Genomic DNA, 18,663 nt, shown 5'->3' with positions numbered 1-18,663 from the left:
AAAATTCATTGTATCAGTTTTCAAATGATCCAACACGTGGAGCTAACATCCTGGATCCTTTCTTAGCCACATCAGAAAATTTAGTGAGTAACGTTATTCTAGGAGAAGAATTTGGTAAAAGTGATCATTTCATAATTAAATTTAACATTAACTTCAGTGAAGACAATGTTAGGGCCAGTTGTGTGAGTGCCTGACTAAAAGAAGGCAAATTTTAATAAAGGCAATTGTAGGTGCAGGTGACTGGCGTCCCATTGTCGAAATATTTGATACCACTGATGCATGGAAATTTTTAACAGAGACTTCAGATAGTGCTGTCGGGTTATGTATTCCATTGCACCACAGAAGGCCTGCCAAAAGTCTAAAACCAAATGGTGAAATTCTAATATTAAACACTGTCTGGTAGCAAAAAATCTCATATAAAATTAAAATACCACAAAGAGTCAAAATGATAAAGACAAATATGATGCTCTTCGACAGAAAGCCAGAAAAGTAATTAAACACTGTAAGAAAAACCTTGAGGCACATATTGCCAGTATCAGTATATCAGATTCCGAGAAAATTTTCTGTTATATAAGAAGCAAAAAGGTAATAACTTCAGCAATCGGGTCGCTTATCACAGTTAACAGGGAGCACACTTTTGATGAAACTAAGATGTTGAACATTCTGAATACTTTCTTCACGTCATTGTTTACAGTAGAAAATACACATACGATTCCTGCCGCTTCTTCAGGTCCTATAGATGAGAGCAACATTAGCAATGACATTACAGTTAGTGATCGTGATGTACTACTTATGAATTAGTAATTAAAGAGAGTAAAACACCAGGGAGGTTTGGTGGGTGGGGGGTCTTTCTGCTTTTCTCTCCTTGTCTTTAATTAATTGAATAGTTTTATTAGTTATAACCTTCCCAATGCTAAATAGCCACGAAAAGACCAACAGGTTGGTTGCTGTTTGATTTCCTTTGTATCCCTTTGTACTTAGCAATTCCTTCGTCTCCTTCCTCCTCTTGTTTCCACTCCCCTCTTTCCTCTTTCTTTTCTTCTCTCGTTTTCCTTTCTGTCCCTTCTCCTCTTGTTTCATCTCCCCTCTTTCCTCTTTCCTCTCCTCTCTTTTTCCTTCCCATCTCTTCTCCTCTTCCTTCTTATCCTTTCTCTCCTCCTTTCCACTTCCCTCCCCCCTTCCTTTCTCTCCCCTCTCTTTCCACCTCTTCCGTTTTATTCCTTCTCCCCTCTCTTTCCTCCTCTTCCTTTTTATCCCTTGTCCCCTCCTTTCCTCTCTCCTCTCCCCTCCCTTTCTCTCCCCTCTCCTTTCTCCTCTTACTACCTCTTTCCCTTCGCCTTTTCTTCCCCTCCTCTCTTCTTTCTTCCAAGTCCACTTCCTTCTTCTATCTTCCCTCTCCCTTCCTTACTCTCTTCTCTTCCCAATCGCTTAATCGCTATCCTTCTCCTCTCCTCACCCCTCTTCCATGCACTCTCCGTTTCTCTCTTCTCTCCTTCTCTCATTCCTGGCTCCTTCTCTTTCTGTCTTCAATATTTCTCTTTTCATTCCTCTTTCCCATTCCTTTACCCTTTATCGACCTCTTCCCTTTCCTTGCCCTTCTTCTCTTTTTTTCCTCTCTTTCTCCTCTGTTCCCTCACCTTCCTTTCCCCATTTCCATCCTCTTACCATCCCTTCTCACCTCATTCTTTTCCCCATCCCCTTGTTTTATTCCATTCCCTCTACTCCCCCACCCTCTTTCCTCGTCCCTCTCCTCTCTGCTCTTCCACCTTTTGCACTCTCTTCCTTCCTTCTTTCTCTTCTCCCCTCCTCTCCTTTCTGCATCATCTCCTCATTTCTTTTCCTTTCCCGTCCTCTCCCACCCTCCCTCTCATCTCCTTTGTTCCATCTTCTTTTTTTTTTTATCATTCTTTGCATTTTTCTTCCTGTTCATTATTCCCTTTTCTTTTCCATATTCCATGTTTATTATCTCTCTCTCTCTCTCTCTCTCTCTCTCTCTCTCTCTCTCTCTCTCTCTCTCTCTCGATATTCCTCTTTCAACCATCTTCCCTCCCCTCCCTTCCTCCCTCCACCTCTCCTTCCGTCTCCACCTTCCCTCCATCCCTCTTTCTCTCCACGGTAGGTAATATCCCCATTCATAGTCAAACTCCTCCTTACTGTTTTCTTTCCTCCTCCTCTCCCTCCTTCCACTGTCCTCTCAACCCGTTTCTCTCTTTCCTACCTTCCTTCCACCTTCCCTCTTCTCTCTTCCTCCTTTCCATCCATCCACCCATCTTTCAGTTTTTCTCCTCCACCTTCACTTCGTTCGCTTCCTCCTTTCTCTCTCTCTCTCTCTCTCTCTCTCTCTCTCTCTCTCTCTCTCTCTCTCTCTCTCTCTCTCTCTCTCTCTCTCTCTCTCTCTCTCCCTACCATATTTTTCCTCTTATGTCGTAAGTGACTAGAAAGTGTGACGGGAATAAAGAGAGAGAGAGAGAGAGAGAGAGGGAGAGAGAGAGAAGGAGGTGAGTTACTAAATTTCCAAACTAAGTTAATTCATACTGTTACTTTAACTTGGTAACGGAATTAGGAGGTAGCACTTAAAGGGTAGCAGAGAAGAGGAAAGAAACTGAAATGTAAAATACCTTCTTTCTCCTCCTCCTCCTCCAACAAAAATAACCGTCTCAAATCTCTGTGCACGCAAGAAGGAGTCGACTTTGTCATTCTGCGCGACCAGTCCTATTAGCAACACATTCTTTTCCAAAAGATGGTCTCCATTTGAACTCGGTAGGAGCGGCACGGCTAGGTAGACCTTTACACAATAACGTGGCCCTCAAAAAAAAAAAAAAAAAAAAAAAAAAAAAATAATAATAATAATAATGCACAGCGTCCGGAAGCCGCAACCTTAACGTAAATATCCTTAAATTCAGTTCAGAATTAGAGTCTGCAATGTTAACGCATCTACTCTACACAACAAATTGGAGGATTTAGAATCTCTTATTTACCTAGAAAATTATGACATCGTCGGCATCACAGAGTCCTGGATTAACACATCTGACCATGACTTTTTAGTGGAATACTCATTAAAAGGGTAAAATATTTTCATCTGTGAGCGACCACACCGAGCTGGTGGCAGTGTTTTACTAGACACGTCACGTCATTACACATTTATCATTTTATTAAATCCAAATAAAGTCGTAGCCTATAAGCTCAGATTAGGATCTGCGCAGATAAATCTGAGTTAATGGTCACTACTCTTACTTTGACCTATGATGGACTGTGGATCACTTAGGGTCCCTATTAGTTAAGTGACCACCATCATTTTTTTTTTTTTTAAATGTATCAGGGATCACTGCTTCAGGAAGTGGCTTGTGTAATTGTCCTGCAAGGGAAAGTTCCTTGTTTCAGTGGAGTGAATGGAGCTGGGGCCTGATTGACTGCTGCCTACCTTAAAAATGCCAGGCAAGCCTGCGCACCACCCAAGAACATCCAGACTTTGCATTTTCCACACAGTGCCTACAGACGCCCTGTTAACTCAATGTACCCGTACATAATGTCATGCCCTAGTTTTTTTCTTATTTGAGTATTCATTTTACTTTATTATTAAATTCTCTTTCAGATTATTCAAAATGGTTGCTTATAGGTAAAGTATTATAGAATGTAACTTTGCCTTTTCAGTCTTTCCTATGAAATTTCGATGTCAGTTTTTCCATACTGCATGGTGGTCCTTCTCACTCTTTCCTGCCAGTTTTAGCTGGAGGGTCTGGAGGCAGGGGAAGCCTTCTTGTTATACTGACTTTATCCTTCAGCATGTAGAATCAGATCTCACAGTCATAACCACTCTGAAAGAAGCAGCCTCGAAAGGACCGTAAGTTCTGTTGCTCATTGTCATCCTCTGTATTCCTTTGTATTCTATTGTATTCCTCCTCCTCCTCCTCTGCTGATAAACTCAGAGGAACCTGGCACTACCAGATTTACATAACATTGTGTAAAACCTGATTTTCTCTCACATTCTCAACTCAGAAACTCAGAAACACTCGGCCACATTTCACAGGCTCATTCCCTCTTCCAACTCATAAACTCAAACAGCGATATCTTACAACTCCCTTTCCCTCACCGTAACTATTCATAAACTCAGGAGCACACAGCCACATCTCACATCCTCATTCTCTCGTATACTAGCTAGTTGTTGCTTTTGTTGCCTAACCTCCGAGCAGCCCCGTAGACCACAGGTAAAGAGCTGCTTCTTTGGGAACGTCCTGCTGGTACGGTACAGTACATACACAGTGTAGGGAACTGGCGCCCCTTAGTGGTAGACAGCGCCTCACCAGGGTCGGACTAGAATCCTTCCCACAGCTAGATGCAAGGACGTAAGAGGAGGTTTAACTCCCGGCTAGACACTGCAGCTGCTCCACCCAAGATGCACAACACCACCATGTGTAGGCTTCTCGTCAGTGCCTAGGTAACTAGTACATTTTATACACTCAAAAGCACCTAGCCAGATCTTGCAACTATTCTCACAGACCCCATCATGCCCTCTTCAGACTTTCTTACAAACTCATTTCTCCAGCACTTTCATAACCATCTGCCCCCCTCAGCCCACTTGCAACCCCCGTCACAACCCTCTCACAGTCTCTTAAGTCTTCGAACTCTTACAATATGCCTCACTCCTCTTCTCACTCTCATACTCTCCTCACACCTTCACATCCTGTCTCAGAATCATCTCTCACACCTTCTCATCCCTTTTTACATTCATCTCTCCCCCACACCCTCTCTCACAATCCTCTCACACCCACTTTCACAACCCCCATGAGAGAAGCAGCGAGAGGAATGGCTTGTGAGAGGACGGAGGTGTTTTGTGACGGCCTGCGATTTCCACTTTAACTTTGCTCGTTTGTCAAGGTGGGAATATGTGGTGGTGACGCTGGAATATACTGCCCCCACTACACCACTAACTACCACCCCAGCCACACCACTACACTGCCACACCAACCAGTACCTCCACCGCAGTAGTTACAGCCACATCTATCACATCACACTACCACACCAACCAGTGCTACAGTATCATCATCAGACTTGCAACACCTACCACAACACACTACCATATCTACCAGTACTATTACCGACATACTTCCCACCACACCTACCACACCACACTACCACTTGTACCAGTACCGCCACCATCACCATACTACTACTCCTACCAGTACCTCCATCGCTGTAGTTACAGTCACACCTACCACATCACACAACCACACCTACCAATATCATCACCATCAGACTTACAACACCTACCACCAGTAAAGCCTGCTGCACCACCAACAGGTAATCCCACAGATGTTTAATAATATTCAGCTTAATCCTGCTTCATCGTTGAAAATGCATGGGGTTTCATTTACTCGGGACTTATCTTGGAAAGATCATAGTACATCTCTTGTAAAATCTGCTTCCAAGAGATTGGGTGTGCCAAGCCGACTCCGTTCCTTCTTTACCCCTGCACAATTGTTGACTCTATACAGGGGTTTTATCCGCCCCTGCGTGGAGTACAACTCTCATGTGTGGGGAGGCTCCCCGCATACAGCTCTTCTCAGTAGGGTGGAGTCAAAGGCTTTTCATCTCATTAACTCCCCCTCTTACTGACTCCCTTTAACCTCTGTCTCTTTCTATGCACTGTTGCATCTTTATCTCTTTTCTATCGCTACTTCAATGGTCACTGTTCCTCTGAACTGTCTGCATGCATTCCTCCACCTCTACAACGGGCGCGTAGCACCCGTCTAGCAGCAAACTCTCACCCCTTTTCTGTCCAACTCTCTAATGCAAGAGTTAACTGTTACTCCCAGTCCTTCATTTATGCAACAGGTCAACTCTGGAACTGTCTCCCTCTGTCTGTATTTCCTGCGTCCTATGATCTCCAGTCTTTCAAACGCAGTGTGTCCAGGCATCTCGAAATGATCGGATCTTGAATTTGGCTCTCTCTTATATTTTGTTTTTGTCTTGGAAGGAACAACAACTGCGGGCTCGCGGCCTTTGGTTCCCTCTTCCTCGCATTAAAATAAAAAAAGCATACTTTATCGCATGCGACACTGGTTCAACCACAGCACCCCTTGTGTCCGCCAAGCAGTATGTGGCCAGAAGAACGCTTCCAAAGTTTATTACGCTGGCGGGGCGCGAACCCTCGTTCTTCAGTGTACGAAATCGCACACTTTACCACTGTACCACAGAGGCTACATGTATAGATAGATGATACATAGATAGCAGCAATTTTATATGTTTACCATTTTGCCTGTGATACTGTAAGTTTAAACATTTGATAAATGCATATTATTATTATTATTAAGGTTTTGTCAAGGCTGAAATACTGAATAAGCAGGCTTTTTACTAAACCTTAGTGAATGTCATTTTGTGTGTGTGTGTGTGAGAGAGAGAGAGAGAGAGAGAGAGAGAGAGAGAGAGAGAGAGAGAGAGAGATTGTAGCTGAATGTTTTGTTGAAATAAACACAGCAGTATTATGGTAATGCAGTATGTGATATGTATATGATATAATGTCAATGAACTGACATACTTCCCAAATTAATGTGCATTTTACATTGTGAATATTTAAAAGTAAAACTGTTCTCTTCTAATCTACATAGGGAACTAAGCCTGGATAATATGCCGATAGGAACCCCTTTACCACAGTCCTGGATAACAGGAACAATCTATTAAATTCAGCCAAATCTCCGTCAGTCTTAAAAACTGCGGCCGAAAAATGTAAACACTCCCGGTGTTAATCGATCAAGCGTCGTCTGGCAACTTATGCTGATCTTTATATGCCTAGAAATAAGTCTACCTGAAGCATAGAGAAAAAGTTCATTTTTATACAGCTTTCCAGTTTAAGAAAGCACCACGTGCAGTCATAGAATAACAAATATTAAAAAAGTGCCATAAAATCTGAACAATAGTTAAGAGGCCTGGTAATATCTAGCAGCAACCAATGATCTTTATACCAACTTGAGTGAAGCCCAGCAGATATTATTTCGATACACCAACATGGCGGCTGTCTAGTCTCTCTTTCTGTAGGGTCTTTAACAAGTACGATCATCACCAATTTACCCTACCACACCTACCACACCACAGTACCATGGCTATCGTTTCCTCTGCCACTACAGTTACTACTGAAGCAAACCAAGCACAGTTAGTTCCACACCACACCCACATCATCACCACTACATGCTGTACAGTGTCGCACATACTACCACACTACCATACCCACAAGTATCATTACCAGTACCACTGCCACCAATACCACACATCATTATCAAGCCATATCCTGCCCACTCCCCAACCCACCCAGACCTAAACCCCTTACTCAACTCACCCACTCAGACCTAAAAACTTGACAAAAATTACCTCAGAGTCCATTGCACTGATAAGACTGATTTGTGTCACACACATCCATGGGCATCACCTGCATCGATATCTGTTGACCTGTGCTGCTCTGATAAACATGAAATGAACTGAAATGATCTAGCCTTTGTGAAAACTGCCTGAATTTGATCTGTATTGTCAGGACTTTGAACTGAGTTAGGATTGGCAGACTAGATATAAGCTGACCTGGATGTATGCGTATGATGATCAATGACCGTTTTACTCTAATTTTGCCTAAAATTCCCATCTCCCCATCTTGCATGTTGGATTGTAACAATAGATTAACACTAGATTCTGGTGCTAGTCACGAAGAAGTGTTATGAAGATGCAAAGGCGTAGTATTATTTTTTCCTGCCACTAAGCAACGGAAAGTAAGGTGCAAAAGGACGAATAGCTGGGCCAAGTTAGAATAAGGAGGGTATAGAACTTATTAGAATAGGTCAGAGTTGATGTGAAGACGGCCTTTCAATGAACCTGACCACAAGTGAACGGCCCTGAACGGATCTGAACTGAGTGTATATGAGCCTCAATGGTATAGGGGCCTACCTGGGTGTATAGGGGCCTACCTGGGTGTATAGGGGCCTACCTGGGTGTACAGTATAGGGGCCTACCTGGGTGTATAGGGGCCTACCTGGGCACACATAGACCTGAATAATAACCCAACTGGACTTCAATCTCTCCAAGTTGACATGACTAGCCTGAAATTGATATAAAGGGCCTGGATGGATCTAGAGTGGCGTGAATGACTCTGAATCGGTCTAAATGATTCTGAACTGCTGAAATATTTTGAGTAGCCTGAAATAATGTGACTGGGTGAGATTGGATGTGAGTCTGAATGGACATTAAGTGGCCTGAACACACCTCATTGAAGCTGGAAAAAGTATATATGATAGAATGATCCTAAGCTGGCCCTGAGTAACAGAAATTTGAGTGGTCGTAAACTGGCAGAAATGAGCCTAACATGAATATAAAAACGGCTGAACAGACATGACGGTATTAACCTGGTGTCAGCTAATTAATAGATTACTCCTAAAGATTTCAAATTCGAAAAAAGAGCCATTTCGGTTGCTTTCCTGACGCAGTTACCCGGTGACTGCCAAAGTTACTCGACACAGGTACATGGTCGACGAATGCGTTTGTTTTGTGTGTGTGTGTGTGTGTGTGTGTGTGTGTGTGTGTGTGTGTGTGTGTGTGTGTGTCCTGTTTGTAATTTCTGTCTTTCCTTTCTTCCCCATCTTTTTCCATTTTCTTCTCGTCATTCATTTAATCAGTTTTATATTACATCATTCCCTCCCCATGTTCCTTCCTTACTTTCCTTTTCTTCCCTTACTTTTTCCTTGTTTCAGTATTTCTTTCAGTCTCCCAATTTGTCCCCTTTCCATATCCTTTAATTTTATGTTGTCATTTCTCCTTGTCGTTCCCTCTCTCTCACTCCTTCTCCTTCCTCTTTTGTATTATCCCGTCTTTCCAAGTTTAGTCTCTTCCTTCTTCCCTTCCTTTCTTGTCCTTCCTTCTTCACAGATCTCAGTATTCCGTCCAGTTTCTTTAGGTTTCTTCTTAATGTTTTCTTGTTTCAGCATCATCAGTTCATCATCCTTCTTTTGGATTTATCATTTCACTGTGTTTTGCATTTTCCTCCTCGCCTATGTCGATAATTTCCCCTCCCTGCTCTTCCTCTCGGCCTGTTTCTCTTCCTCCATCTTGTTCTCGTCTGTTTCCGTCAATTTTTTCATATTTACCGTCCTTTTCGGCATCATCATCATCATCATCATCATCATCATCATCATCATCATCATCATCATCATCCCTCTCCTCTCTTCTTCCTCCTCCTCCTTCATTGTTTCTTTGTCACCACTCGTAAGCTTTCTTTCATTTTTCCTCTTCCTCCTCCTCCTCCTCTTCCTCCTCCTCCTCCTCCTCCTCCTCCTCTTCCATGTGTGTTTGCCAGGCACAGTTTCAAAGGCTGTTAGACACGTAAAAATAAAATCGACAAGAAAAATACGTGTCAAAAAATCCATGTTTGGCACGAGCACTTCAATGGCCTTTGCTCGCATCACAGGAGGTCGTAAAAAGGCGGACGGGACTGAAAAAACTATATAGACAAACCAAAAAAGAAAAAATACGGACGGAAATAAAAAAAAAGAACGGAAACGAAGAGAGACGGACAGACGGTAAAAAAGACGTCCTTTCTAAACTAAATTAAATGTTTGGTGGTGATAAGAACAAAATAAGTCGTCGCAGAAAAAGGGTTTAGAGAGAGAGAGAGAGAGAGAGAGAAGCAGACAGACAGATAAACAGACAGACTGATAAAGAGAGAGAGAGAGAGAGAGAGAGAGTGTCGTCGATAAGTGAAATACTGATATGAAGGACCTGCGATTGAAGTTATATACGCTAATTTAGGGAATATTGCGAATCTTATTTCAATTTTGTGTAATTAGTTTCACTGGTCATCCATCCAACACGGGTACGGCGATAACAAGCAATATATTCCCACCTGTCCTAGTCTAGACAGTGGTCATTTGTGCATCAAAGGTGACATTTGTGTGTGTGTGAGAGAGAGAGAGAGAGAGAGAACATATTGCATGAAACAGTTTGGGCCAGCCTAAGTGGAAGGATTGAGGGTCTGTGTGGGATAAAGTGATTTAATTTTGTTAATAACAGGTTAAAGGTCAAGATCACAGAGTAAAGTGACTTCAGACAATTAAGATTCCATTTATATCAAACTTGTTGGGAACGATCATGATTAAATAGTGATGAAGTGATGTGTTTTCGACAACAATCCGTCAGAGGTCAAGAAAATTTCAAGGTGAAGGATAGCGTCCTATAACACAAGCATTTCTGATTCAATTTTGACGAAACTATGAAATGGTTATAGGTCAGGCAAGGGTAAGTGATTTGAATTTAAGGACAATCCGTTGTAGGTTAAGGTCACACGGCAAGGCCCAAATGCTCGACCTTAATATTGACTGTTGGCCGCAGGTGTTACACTCTGAGTGTCCGTGGTTTATGTCATACTCTTGCTATTTCCAGACGATTTTATTCATTATATAATAGACTCTTCTTGCAGGAGTGGTTAGACACAGCCTTCATTATTGCCTTCGCTAAAGGGGGCAACCTCAGAGCTGAATAAAATCGTCTGGAGGAGGAACAATATTTACAAAGACGCCAGCGTCAAATCCCTTACCCCTTTCAATACGGTGATGTCTTCTTGAAGTACAGTATATTTGTGCTGTCAGATTTACTTCGTTCAGTTCACGAGACTCTTCATGTAGACTGATGGTAAAGAAGACCATATCCAACGCCTCCTGTCCGAGAAGCCTATTATAAACTGAGTAGCACAGGCTGTGAATGGCGTAACTGAAAAAGACACAACGTCATCTTATTCTCAGTGTTAAAGTGAACCTTCAGGAGCACTAGGATGCGCAAGCTCGCTATGAATAATGGGGGGCGCGGTAGCACAGTGGTAGCGCGCTGGACTCGTAATCGGGGGATTGCGAGTTCGAGGCTCGCCCGGGCTGCCGTGCTGGGAGTGGTAGCTCGCTCCTGTAACCCTAGCGGGGCTATATAGTCCAATACAGGGCTTAGCTCGGGGGAACTCCATTTCTCCCATTTTTTTCGCTATGAATAATAGGAGTATGAAGAAGGTATTAAGAAACGGTAACAGCCAATCCCTTATTACCCCTCTCACTGCCCTGAGGACCTGGAGTTTGGGTGGGGCCGAGGCGAGGCTGCCTTAGACCAAATCATTAAAGCGGGAGGAGACCAGCTGGCAGCATATTACGTGATGGAAAAATTCCCAGTGGTAAATGGCAGATTGTAGTTAGTTGGGTTCCATCGACCCTGCGAGGTACTGTTAGAAGGGTGAAGTGTGTCTACAGGTTTTGTCGCTACCCACACACTTATAACTCTTAGGCAGACACCTCAATCACAAGTACCCTAAATATGGTGCGGAGTCCAAGCTGAGATGCGCACCCCAGCAAATCTTATTACTCAAAAACCTTTTTTTCCTTAATTTTCAGCACCTTTTCCAAAATAATTAGCTCGTTTGGGCACTTCATTTGGCTCCTAGTCCAAAGAAATCATCAACTGTACCATGACCAACCTTAAGATGGGATTTCTTACAAAAAAAAAAAAAAAAAAATGACGCCATTTGATTTGTTTTTTGAAAATCTCCAGCAGTAATACATTAGCGCATTCTTATTAGTATTATTCTCCGAGTAATTGTGTGTGTGTGTGTGTGTGTGTGTGTGCGTGCGTGCGTGCGTGCGTGCGTGTGTGTGTGTGTGTGTGTGTGTGTGTGTGTGTGTGTGTGTGTGTGTGTGTGTGTGTGTGTGTGTGTGTGTGTGTGCCGACTCTGAACAGACTTTAATGACCGTCCCTTGAAGCCCAGAAGTCTTCTCGCGTGCCATACACCTTCACATATCAACACCTCGGCATTAATACTAAAAGGCCGTATTGAATACATGCTAAAGCTGTCCCATTTAAGGCTAATGTGATGGTATTACTGAGGCTGCTTTAAGACCCATTGGTATTAAAATATTAGTAAAATCTGTCTTAACAAAATTAAAACAAACAAATTGTTCCCTGTCCCAGCCTGGCGTTAAACTCGCGTCCTTTCAAGCAGCGGATCTTTTCTCTGACCACGGAGCCTCCTAGGACCAAGAGCAGATACATACCGATCCTCCTTTCTCTCCCTGCCGCCATGTCGACATTGATTTCAGGCCGGAGCATTGAGAGAGAAATTCCCAAGCTCGCGAGGGTATTTTTACGGGAGGGAAACGAGCAAGGCATATTTGACGTGCTGGTAAAAAGTGGTTATTGTTTTACGGCCGAGAGAGAGAGAGAGAGAGAGCATGTGTGTACGTGTGCGTGCGGGCGCGTGGGGCGATGTGTTACAGTGCAAATACAGACGAAGAGCTGTATTGCCCATCAAAGTAGAAGAGTTGTAAAGAAGAGGAATCAAAGGCTGAAAAACCTGACAAAGCCATGCTCATTCCAATTCGATATGTCTGTACGCACTGGATCATAAAGAAAGGAGGTCATAGGCAAAGGGAAAGGGAGACAGATAAACGGGTCCAGAGCTGGCCAGTTGTGTAGCCAGCATGAAAATCGAGAACAGACTATCAGTTAAATCCCTTGAGCGCCTTCCATATCATACTCCACTCTCTAAACGACTTCTGAAACTTCTGAGAGATTCTTTGTACAGGAAAAGTTTAGCATGTATAAAAGGGTGGGTTTCGCTGTTTATTTAGTATGAGTTTTTTATTTATTTATTTATTTATTTATTTGAGCTAAAAAAAGTTGTTCGGAGGCAGCAAAAATGACTTGACCTAAGACGCCTTCGTGGTCAAAGGGTTAAGCCGCACTAGAGAGCTGGACGAGACTTGTGTAATGAACAGTAATCATCATCATCATCATCATCGTCATTGTTTTGTCATCATCATCATCATCATCGTTTGTCGTTTTCGTCGTTGTCGTCGTCGTCGTCGTCGTCGTCGTCGTCATAACCATTTCCCATGCTCGTTCACTCAGGCTGGGAGATTTAATGCCCTGCTCTGAAATCTGTTTTACCTTAGGAGTTACGAGGCAGTTTGCACCGCGCATTACATCCCCACTCTTATGCACGTACGGCGAATTTCCCGTTCCTTGCTCCCGACCCTGCTGTTCCTCTTGCATATTTGATACTTGATAGATACTGACAATTTTAGTAAACTTGGAAGAGGTTTATGACACACACACACACACACACACACACACACACACACACACACACACACACACACACACACACACACACACACACACACACACACAGAGGCACAATTTGCAGATGCTGCTTCTCTCTCTCTCTCTCTCTCAAGGAGGAACTGGTACGTTAGTAAGATATATAGATTTACATAGTCATAAACCATCTATGCTTCTGTAATCCAACCAGCCATGTGTCTCGTAACTATCCTACCAGCTATGCCCCTCTAAGTCAACCATGCATGCCCCTTTCAACTATTCTTTCATGCCTTTTTCAACCATTCATCCATGCCCTTGAACGAACTATCCACTATTTTTTTTTTTTTAACCACCCATGCCTCTTCTACTTAACCATCCATGCCCCTCATAGTCAACCATTCATGTCTTCATAGGCCATCCATGCATTTTCCACCCAGCCATTCATACCTTTTATTTATTTATTTTTTTAACCATCTATACCTCTTTCAGCCAGCTTATTTTAACCATCCATGTTGACCTCATTTAGCCTTTTATAACCATTCATGTCTCTTTCATCCAGCCATCCGTACCTCTTCATTCAGCCATCCATGCTCTTTTTCCAGCAGGCACCCACCCACTTTTCTCACTGAACCATCCACGTTCCTCTGTGTAAACAACCATACCTCTTATACACCATCCATACAACCCTTGGTCATACTTTTCATTACCGACCGTCCATCCTTCTCCATGCCTCACTCTCCATGTTTCATCCCAACACTCATGCATCACCAGCTTCAAGAATCACGGTGTGAGGCTAAGGCACACCTGTTTTCTTACCTGTAAATCATTTCTGACTGGTGTAAAAGAAGCCTTGATAAATTTTTCTGCATCAAAATCTCAGTCCATCCATCTTTCAACTCGCAACAATCTTCCATATGTCTTTTCTCCTTGGTGTTTTTTCTTTTCGTGATTTACCAAGAAACATCACATCATTTCTTTTATAAAATTAGTAGAGACTGGCTGCCTTGGACTCATTGCGTGCGTCGTTTATCTGCGCAGCGATTGATTTTGTACTGGGTCTTTATTCCACCCACTGTAAGGTAGGGCACAGGTCACAGGGGCTCTCCACATGTAGCTCTTCTAAACAGGGTGGAGGGAAAACACATAAAGCTCTTCTGAGCAGGGTGGAGGCAAAGGCTTCTCGTCTCATTTGTTCCCCCGCCTCTTGCTAGTTTCCTCTCCTCGTCACGGTCTCGCTCCTCTCTACCACTGTCGCTATTAAAATGGTCACTGCTCTTCCGACACGCACGTAGCACCCGTCTAACAACGCACCCTACACCCCCTTTTCTGTCCAACACTGCGATGCAACGTTAACAACTACTTTCAGTCCTTCATGTATGCAACTGGTTAATTCTGAAACTGTCTTCCTCAGTTTATCTTTCATTCTGCCTATGACCTCCAATCCTTTAAATGTAGTGTATCCAGGCATCTAAAAATGAACGAATATTGCTTTTAGCTCTATGTTGGTCAATTTCTTCTTTAAACGCCATCCGGCCTTTGATTTTTTCTCTTTCCATTAAAATATTAAACAGCCGTGCAGCATATGGCCATCCAATCATCCCACCCCGGAACGGAACCATCCAGGCATCCCTCCTCCAGCCATCCATCTCTCCCTGTGACTGGCTAACAACACAAACAATAGGCAATGAAGAATGGTTTTTGTCTAACTAGTGTTCGGGCCTTCATTACATTACCCTGCTCTCTCTCTCTCTCTCTCTCTCTCTCTCTCTCTCTCTCTCTCTCTCTCTCTCCTGTATTTACTCATTTCTTCCCACCCGTTCTTATATTTTCTTCCTCTTCACTTGCGTCCCCTCTCTCCACCCTTCAAATCCCTCTCATTCATTTTTCTTCCCTCTTTCCCTACCTGTCTTCCCTCACTGTTCCTCCTCTTCTTCCCTCCCTTCTTTTCTCCAACTCTTGTCATTTTTTCCTATTCTTACTTCCCCCTCTCTCTTCCTCCCTGTAATCACTCCCTCCCTCCCTCTTTCCCTCCCTCTCCCTTTCGTGCGGATCGTGGTCTGGGGAAGAATTGGGGCCTAACAAATAAATGAATAAATAAGTAAATAAAAGTCTGCCTCAGTGACGCTCGTGTGGTCGGTAGGCATTTGATCTAAGTCATCCTTTTTCCTTTTACAATATTATCCCGTAATTGTTGGGTAGGGGCCATGTTTGATTTATAAATTTTGAGTATTTATAAATCGTGGGTCTACAAGGTTTCTATGCTTAAACCAGAAATAGGGAAGTAAAATGCAAAGCCCATAGTTTTTATATATTTTTTTAAGTACTTGACAATGATGGAAAGTATTTGGCCTTCCTGTATAGTTGCTGACTGCGTTCTGTAATATGGGATGCAGGCTGACACACCCAATGAGCATTAGCGTTCCATAATTGACCTTTAGTAATTTGGGGTTTTGCATTCCACCTTGCGACTTAATGTTGATGCTTACACCTTAATTCTTGGGTCCGTTTTCTCGTCGGTCAAGGAGACTCCCCAGCACCTCTTCCTTAGCGATTTATTTTTGGATATGGCTGGTTAATATCCATATATACCAGTGTATTGTTTATGCAGGGTGTTGCGGTGTTGGAAGGATCTATATAACCCAGAACAGTATGGAAATGTGTAAGCAAAATATATTCACTTAATTTTCTGTAGCCCTGATTTTGATCCCAGCGTCACCGGAACCCCATCAGTACAGACTCCACAGCAATTTTCCCAGGCTATTTAGCCAGCTGTAAAGAAAGAGGTCAACTTTTCCATCACATCTAAAACTTCTGTGGTAGTTTCAAGCTGTGTACAGAACAGATGTTCATCTTTGAAGTCATGCATGAATCCATACCTGAAAAACACGAGTAGCTGTGCTCAAGAACTCATACATTGACTCATCCAACTGTGCCGCGAACACACCAGCAGGAAGCAATTTAATCTCCTGTATCATGTGTTCCATGATATCAGCTGACATTACACTAATTCTCCTTTTCACTGTGTCGTTTGTCAAGGAAATCTGCCGAATCTTATGTGCACTTGACTCTTCTAGAACCCACTTGACCATCTTTACAACACACGGCGTAATTAAAGTTTCACCAATCATGTGGGCCTTTTTCTTCCTTGCTCCTTCAAGGGACACCTCAAATGATGCTTCTACTACACCTAAGTTCTGTTGTTGGAAAGCACCACTCCCATTCAGTCTCTGCTTTCCCAAACTCTGTTCATGGCGCTTGAAGAAACTGGGATCTTTCTCCGCATACTGAGAGTGGATTGTCGTCAAATGATGTTTCACCTTACTAGACATCATAGGATCATTCCCCAGCACTTGGAAACACAGCACACACTGAGGTTTCTCGATGCCATCAGCGAAGATTGACGTAAATCCGTAGATAATGTATTCATCATTGTCCTTCCACATCTTAGCAACACTGACAGCCATCGCAAATTTATTGTAATGAAAGCAAAGCACATAGAAACAAACGAATGATAAGGTTTAAAATTATGTGGTCACTTGCACCAAAGTGAATTATTTAACTCCATTGATTTAAAGTCAGTGTCGAAAAAAATCACGAGCATCAAACAACTTTCACCGAACTAACATGATTTATTTTTAACTACAACCAAGTGAATTAAGTATTATTCAGTATAAAGTCACTGGTTTTCAGTATTTGATTTTTATCCAGACTACTGCATTCATTTGTTCATTACTTTTTGTTATCAGTAAGAATAATCTTCATTAAACTAACTTTCGAGTCAGTAATGTAGATGTTACCACTAGCACAATGGAACTACTAAATTCTCTCAGTTCTCCGCGTGTGGTAGCCGGGTTCCATCGTCGCCATTACATATGCAAGGATAGCATAAAATCATGGTTACACTGTAAGAAACCAATGTGAAATGTCGTGTGAGATTGCTAAACGCAGCATTATGCTCTGAATCATCGTATTTACACATTACCCTATCATTTCTCTGTCACAAATTTGACAGTAAACAGTAAAATAGTGCTGATGAAAAAGAAAATTAGGGAAAAAGGTGTCAGATGCAACAAAAGAAAGAAGGTACCACATATAAATGCGCAATCGCCCAAAAACAACAGTAATTAAAAGGAGGTATAAAAAAAACAAATACTCTTTTAAATTTGCAGCCGACTCTTCCGTGAATTAAAATTTCACATTGTCATAAATTTCAAGTCAGAGCTGTTAAATCTGCATTGAAATCGGGTTTAGAGAAAGCCGTTTGATTTTAGTTAAACGTGACACGGGTATTTCTTTTTCAGGATTGATTTTAATTCAGATCGTTTGATGATAGTGAAGTACTTGAATTTCGTGTTAATTTTTAAATCATTGTTTTTTCTTTTTCGTGTGTGTGTGTGTGTGTGTGCGTGTGTGTGTGTGTGTGTGTGTGTGTGTGTGTGTGTGTGTGTGTGTGTGTGTGTGTGTAAGTGGTCACTGATAATAAGAAACAAATGAATGAATGAGAAAATGTTCAGAAATGAAAATACACAGAGAATATGTGAGAGCAATATCAAAGGTAAAGGTGTGATAGGGAGACCACCAGTGAGCTGGGAAGACAGAGTGGAGGAATACATTAACTATAGAATTATATCTACTCGTAATTATATCCATAGGTAGACAAGGAGATAGAAAAAAAAATGTCATTTTCACAGTACTAATATTCATTAAATGTCTCGCAAGTAACACTAGAATACTGTACAGAAGGTAGTAGATATTTCTCACAAACTTACGTCTGCGGGTGCCAGGTGGGATCGTGGCCGAGAGGGAGGTTACAACAGAGAGGAAGGGAGACATACTTGCACCCTGTACACAGTCCTAAACCTGTTGGAAGAATCCCTTCTATAAAAGCAAATAGGACTTTATATATAGTTTGCTCGACTAGAAGTTCACTCCTGCATATTGCACAGAGTGTTGCCCCGTAGCCATATTTTTCCATGCTCACCCATTGGTCCAGCGGTGTCGAAACGTAGCAAGTATATGCTGGAGCGAGAGGGTGCAACGCGAGAAGGTTAAACGCATGGTCCCCTCAACCAAGTGTAAGGAAAACACTGATTTAAAGCATACACTAGCGCGCCATGCCTCCCCTAAAATCCTGCCGTGGCCACCTTGGGGGCCATGATTCCCAGTTTGAGAACCAGTGCCTTAATCCATATTAGCTACTGGTAGGCGTACTGGCAGTCTGTTGGTGGAGGACAGGGTGACATGGAGGCGATATTTAACATTTATTTTTATTTTTTCTGCTTTAACATGGCTCAGATTTTCGCCCTTTTTTAGCTTGTTTCACGTAGCTCTGTGGCAGAAAGAGATAGTGCTACCACTGTACATACAGTACATAGCACGCTTCGTGACTAGCATCGTACTCTAATGTCGGTCTGTTCTTACAACTTAGCATTCAAGATGGAGAGAAGGGAATTTTCTGCCAAGTTAGAATAAATAGAGTATAGTCCTTACAGTTTGTTTGACTTCATCCCCGCTCAGTATTTTCTGTTATATACTCCATCTGCCATATTTTCATTCAAC

The sequence above is a fragment of the Coenobita brevimanus genome, chromosome 72 (genome assembly GCF_032717465.1).
Source record: "Coenobita brevimanus isolate Jiangsu-jjx chromosome 72, ASM3271746v2, whole genome shotgun sequence".
In the NCBI taxonomy this organism is placed as follows: domain Eukaryota; kingdom Metazoa; phylum Arthropoda; class Malacostraca; order Decapoda; family Coenobitidae; genus Coenobita; species Coenobita brevimanus.
This window is presented reverse-complemented; position numbering follows the sequence as displayed.